Genomic DNA, 7289 nt, shown 5'->3' with positions numbered 1-7289 from the left:
CGTGACTAAAGCCACTATCGCATGGCAATCTAACTGGGATGACAGTGCTTTGAGTACCATTAGTGATATCATGACAGATGTCACTGTCACATGGCCCTATAACTAGACTCCATATTTGGTTTTTCTTCAACCAGGATAAGAATCAGGATGTTACAGTAGGCATTGAGTTATTAGGGGCCTTATGTTAGGTTCTCGTGTAGAGTCAAACACTATAACCATCGACTACTATGGTGTAAATCCTCGAGAGAATGAAAGATCATTGGGGTCTTAGGGTGGAGTCCTATTATCTGAGATGAAACTTGATAACATTTAATTGAAACATGTTTCCCTCGTCACTGAAAGAAGGTGTATTTTCCGATATGGGCAAATCTATAATTGTTGACCCTTCATCACCAAAGCCTGCGGAAGATCTTTTAGTTGTTGAGCTCAAATATCTACTGTATGCCAAGCTGCTCTCTCAAGCCGAATTGAATTCCGAAGATGCAGACTTACTTAGATTATTGAGAAGGTGAGCTAAAGTTGAAGCAGATGTGATCACTGTGGATTACTTCAACAGTTTCAAACCAGAGGTTGTATCTAACACCGTCACTTCATCTACCTCATTGAAGAGTCACTACAACGGTTATCTGAACGGGTTCAATCATTAGAAGAAACATGTAAAGCACAGGCCTCCAGTCACAAACGTAAACATGATGATCCAGATCGTCGTGAGGGGGAGAAAAGGCAAGAAAATGACTGAGGATACTGCTGCTACTTCTGGTTAAGGTGAAGAAGCTGAACAAGTAGGTGATGTTCAAGTTACGAGTGTGAGTGAACGAATAGATGAAAGACAAATGGTACAGATTGTGTTGGTTGATGAAGCTGGTTGAAAAGCCTGAGGATGATGCAACCAGAGAGTCAGAACTTAAGTTAGGTTAGGGGTCGTTTACTAAACACTTGCTTACTTGGTAAGTGCTTAACGCATATATTTCCTCATCGGATGAACATGAGAAGGGCCAAGAATCTTACCGGGTCAAGAACGATGAGAAGGATGGAGAGTCTTACCCGGTAAGTGAGGATGACGACTCTTACCCAGATAAGCGCTTACCTAGTAAATTGTTGCATTTAATATGCTTTGATGTACTAAAATCTTACGGATCTAAATAAATTATAAAGTTCAATCTTATTAGTAAACGCTTGTCGGGTAAGCATTTGGGTAAACGGCCCCTTAATGAATTCTATGTTTGTAGAACTGATATACATAGATTCAGATGTTGAGGAGTTGGAAGATGTTGTGCTGAAAATAAAAGAAGTAGAAGGTTAGATATCATTTTCGGATGATGAGTTTGCTAAGTTTGATATTGGTGATGATCATGTTATGGAGTATATATATGTACATGAAATTGTAAAAAAAAACTAGGGTTTTGCGTATGGCTGTCAAATTTGTATCAAGACAACCAACTAATTATCGTACCAATCGTACTAATTTAATTGACACCAATTTAGCTGGTACCAAACCAACTGGATGATAGTACCGTGCCAACTTTCTAAACTTGGTTGATATGTGGTATTTTAAGTCGTGTACCACGGTAATATTGTACCGTACCAACTTATTCTTTTAAATATTTATTAAATTAAAATTTAATCAATAATAAAACATATTTTGGTTTTCAAATTTTTTATTACCTTATTTCTAATTTTGCTAATTATATATATAATATGGATGGATGTACGAACCTTGATTGAATTCATTAGGCCAAACACTAACAATCTCGGTAACTCGTCTACACCTCCATGGTCCATTGACGCTCCTAAATGGCCACTTGTATTGGACTATTAGTGAATAGGTATGAAGGTTATTTGAATGTTTGTATAAGTAAAGATAATTAGTACAACACATGTGAACATTATATTCGAATGCTCGATGTCTCAGTGCATCTAGATCTAGTTGATGAAAATATGATAAATAAATTTGTAACTTCATCATTTGTGATGTTGGTACAAAACCGTACCAACCGAGAAAAATGGTACTAAGTATAGTTGGCTGATAAATGATATAAAATTTTGTTTACCAATTATAATCGGTTGGTATGCAGTATATAAAAAAAACATGGCACTCTGTCATATTCACCCCTAGTTTTGCGACTTAGAGTAACTTTTAGAGAATTGTTAGCTAGTAAAGACAAAATTGTACTTTTTCTGGGACACGTGTTAAAATCTGATGACCTCACAAAAACATAATTTTAAAAAGCTGCAATATATTTTAGAGAATTGTCAGTTTATGTATTTTTTGTTGGACACATGTCGACTTCTGAACAACTTGCAAAAAAGGAGGGCGTTTAGGGAGTGAAAAACACTGGGTACTTTTTTTTTTGTTCATTAGAAACAAAAACATTAAAGCGATTAGTGAAAAGGAGTATATTAGTGATTAACCCACAAAAAATATAAAATACGACAATCAATTATATAAATCTAATAATAAAAAATGGAAAAAATACTTATTTTAATTTCGTATTTTGTCAAAATAATATATTCTTTTACTAATGAAGTGAAAAAAGAAACTAAAAAACAAGACTTTAGTGGAATGCATTAGCTGTCTGCTGTCAGGTTGGGCAGACATGTAGCTTGGCAAGGAAATTTTGAGTCATATAGCCATCCCTGCCCCCTCACGTCAATCCCACGAGCCTCTTATCCAAGTGAAACTATTTGTAACTAGTTTTGAATTAACCGGTTTAATATTAGATGTAATAATTTTAGTGTCAAATGTTGGAGTGAAATTACTTACATACCCTTATTTACAAGTCGTCGTTTAAGGGTCGATTCAAATAAAAAAAAAGCTAAATATCGTGAGAATTTAAAAGGGGAAGTTCATATGTCAATACATTGAAAAAGAATATGAAAATATTAATTTGGAGATTATATGAACCGACTTTATAGATTTTATCCATGGTATTTAGTATTCACATATGCATTTTAAAATTAATTTTTTCAATGATTCCCTTTAACCTTCCTTTCTTATAATATTTAGCTTTTTCATTTGAATCTCGTACCACTTGCTTAAATAATCAGACTTTACGAAGCTCTAAACACCAACAATAGTGATGGTTACAGTTTCAAGCAATAAAAACACATCTAAATAATATTTATAGCTAATTATATGAATGAGTTTTGTTCCGGTGAAAAGTAGAGTTAAGATGAGATTCGTATCCATCTTTAGATGTACATTTGAATGAGATACATTGAGATGCATCAGATCGATCCCCATATCAAACATTATTCATGGATGGTTTTGAGATTAAAAATAATCAAAAATCCAGATCATTTCTTACACTTCTCATTTTAACTCTTATTCTTATATAATCCTTGAGTCTTATATGAACATGCTTATTCAATTTTAAAAAACACATCCAAACATCCTCTTTAGATATTTATAAACAAAAACATATGATATCTGGATTTCTATCAAATATATTTTTATATAAATATCAATTTTGGTAAAAGAATTTAAAAAAATTGTGGAGGAAATTGATGCGTAATGGGCCATGTGGTATGGTTTCTGTTATAACTGTTTCCCTTGTCTTGTCCCCTTAGGTTTCTTGCTAATAATGGAAACATAGTATTTTTGTAATTATTTTAAAATAAATATAATATAAATATAATAATATGTTATTTATCTAAATTTTAATTCAAAATTACATACAATCTTGGCTTGTATAACATGACATTTCTCCAATTATATAACACAAATATGAGTCTAAAAAATTGATAAACACGCGATAAATTTGCATTCCAGGTTATGATTTGCATTTTGTTGTGAGACGTTAATATGTCCATTGTGAAAAGCGGGTGATTTTGTTTTCATAAGTTTACAATTTCTTTCTTAAAAATCATCTTTCCTTTTACAAGAATTAACGACTTTTTAGTTGTTGTTTTTTTCTTTTGAACTCACTTTCGAGATGGTGAACTGGTCGTCCCATACCTTCTGCCTGTCTCATATGTGTGGAACCAGATCTATCTGAGTATTAAACTATACGATTTAAAACGGAAGGTATGAATCGATTTTCTTAAAATATTATTTTCTAACATGATGTTTGGAATTTTATTTAATATGAAGTAAGATATTGGTCATAATTTTGGATTTGATAATGATTTTGGTCTTGTTTTAGAATAGAAATTTCATATTGTTTAAAACTAGTTTGACCTTAAGTTTTCATATGGGTTGGAAAGTATTTTATAAAAAAGAGTTTTATGTGATAATGTTGAACATATTATATAAAAATTAATTGGTTAAATGTTATGATTTGCTCACATACCTTTCCTTAAGCCCAAGTTGACTGATCATATTTTGGGATATTGCGACACACAAAAGTGGTTCGTGTAATAACCCTTTTGGGTGATATGAAGCGGAGTATTCTGGTAGTATTTATCGAGTCTTGAATTTTATTTGCAAACCAGTCGATTTTGGAAAGTTTGTATCATATAAAAGTTGTTTGACGATTCACATTTTATTATGTTCCGGTTTATATTATAAAATATGTTCCACTGAGCCATAGCTCAGCCGTGTTTTGTCTTATGACACGACAGGTACAGTTGACGAGACTCGGGGCGGTTCAGGGAAGTGATATCAAGTGACGATCCGTTGATACAACCGATGACATCAATCCTTTATTTTATAAATCTTTTGTTATTGTAAATTTAAAGTTTATAACCGTCGGTTGTCCTAATTTTTTTTATGGATGTAATTAGCTTACGTCGGGTTTGTTTTAGTTTCTCGATATCTAACTCATTATTGATTTATCTTTATAATATTTATTAGGATTTTATACCCTGGGTCATAAATGTAACACCACCGCCTGTCCTTGGCCACGCGGAACAAGGGGTGTTTACATATATGATATCAGGGCATAGGTTATGATCTTGTAGAAATATATTAAGTTTGACCTGTGAGAAATGGGTAGGTTTTGGACGGGTAGACATAATTATCTATCTGTTATATCTCAAATCAAATATTTTTCACAAATATACTTTATGGCGGTCAATTGTCATCATTCTTTTGTTATAGAAAATGCGGCCCAAACGGAGAGGTCGACCCCGTAAACATCCGGCAAGTTCAAGTGGTGGATCTGGGCAACAACCGCCATCCACCCACTCGAGTGAGAATCCTATACAGCCACCAAATTCTTAACCCACTAATACATATACCTCAACGAATCAAATAAATACAACTCTTCCAGACCCACACCCCTTACACAAAGAAATCAAGAGGAAATCAAAAACCTCTAGAGAGATCCCAAATCTACTGTGATAGCCAAATCAACCTCCTTCACGAAAAAGTAGGCGTGCTCCGTGCAAAACCTCATATCACAGGCAGTGATAATATCAACACCTCCATCAATACAAGCACCTTGTACGGCCGCCATGACGGGTTTCCAGCAGTTGTCGATGGCAGTGATGGCATCATGTGTAAACTTGATCTGCCGGAGGGATCTTTCCACAGGACAACCAAGGTCTGAACAAGTGTGGATGTCTGCGGTAAGTGAGATTAGCACTTTGAAATCGATGTCGGCGCATAAGTTATTGCCTTTGACGAATAAGATGATGACGACAACGCTAGGGTTTTGTCAAGAGAGGATATCGCAGTTGGGAATTTTTCAAGAATTCTCATGAGAGGGCATTACTACGGTGAGGCCTGGTTAGGCAGAGGGTGAAGACGAAGGAGGAACAACAATGGAGTGTTCAGGGAGATGGGTAGTTAGGGGAATTTAATGGTTGAATACAAAAAACACAGGTTTTGTAGTTAAACGATTCAGTCATGGATTGACCGAATAAGCCCATACCGAATAGCTAGATATGGCTGACTGAATAAGCCATATGACTTATACAACCAATTAAGCCACAACCGAACAACCCCTAACTCTTATTCTTATACGATCCTTCCCCTTATATAAATATGCTTATTCGATTTTAAAATACACATCCAAACATCCTCTTAAACATTTATAAATAAAAACATATGTTATATGGACTTCTATCAAATATTTTTATACATAAATATTTTGGTAAAAAAGAAAAGTGTGGAGGAAATTGATGTGTAACGCCGCATGGGAATGGGCCAATAGGAATGGACCATGCGGTATGGTTTCTGTTTCCCTTGTCTTGCTAATAATGGAACCATGGTATTTTTGTAATTATTTTAAAATAAATATAATAATATGTTATTTTAATTCAAAACTACATACAATCTTTGGCTTTATATAACATGACATTTCTCCAATTATATAATACAAAATATGATTCTAAAAAATTGATAAACACGCAATAAATTTACGTTTCAGGTTATGATTTGCATTTCGTTTCGAGACGATAGCATGTCCACTGTGAATAGTGGGTGATTTTGTTTTCATAAGTTTATAACTTCTCTGTTAAAAACCATCTTTTCTCTTACAAAGAATTAACGACTTTTTAGCTGTTTTTTGCCGGGTAAGATTTAAACCTACTTTTGACCGGGTGTTAAACTATACGATTTAAAACGGGAGGTATGAATCGATTTTTTCAAATATGATTTTTTTTAAATGATGTTGGGATTTTTATTTAAATGTTTTCAAAGATATTGATATGAAGTAAGATATTGGTGATTATTTTGGATTTAATAATGATTTTGACTATTCTTTTCTGTGTTTGTCAACATGCCATGTTATTGTTGGGGAGCATAGTCCATAGCCCCACATTATATTATTGACTTTGATGTTTTGGAAGAAATTTCATATTTCACGAAACTAAAGCTTTAAAACCAGTAATCATAAGGGTGGTGTCTGATTGGTTTAAGTTTGGATTTTAAAGGTTAAAAGCGTCTAGAGGTCTCAGGTTTAAATCTAGGACGAAATAAAAATTCTTTTGTGGCCATGGGTTCAAATGAAATGACTCCAGACTAACTGCAAAACATGTGATCGTCTTGAGATTAGTCTGTTCGCATAGCGGGTTGAATATCCAGGTTAATAAAAAAAAGGTTTAAAACTTGTTTTTTCATATATGATTAATTTTTCATATGGGTTAGAAAATATTTCATGAAAAAGAGTTTTATCTGATAATGTTGGACAAATTATATAAATTTAAGGGAAAAGTACAATAAAAACCAATGAACTTTCTTGTTTGGAATGATTAAGTCCTTGAACTTTTTTTTGGAACAAATAAGTCCTTGAACTTTTTTTTGGAACAAATAAGTCCTTGAACTTTCCAAAACATGTTAAATAAGTCCTTGAACATTCCAAAATATGTTAAATAAGTCATTGGACAATTTTTGGAACAAATAA

The sequence above is a fragment of the Cynara cardunculus genome (genome assembly GCF_001531365.2).
Source record: "Cynara cardunculus var. scolymus isolate 2C chromosome LG 16, CcrdV1, whole genome shotgun sequence".
NCBI classification, from domain to species: domain Eukaryota; kingdom Viridiplantae; phylum Streptophyta; class Magnoliopsida; order Asterales; family Asteraceae; genus Cynara; species Cynara cardunculus.
This window is presented reverse-complemented; position numbering follows the sequence as displayed.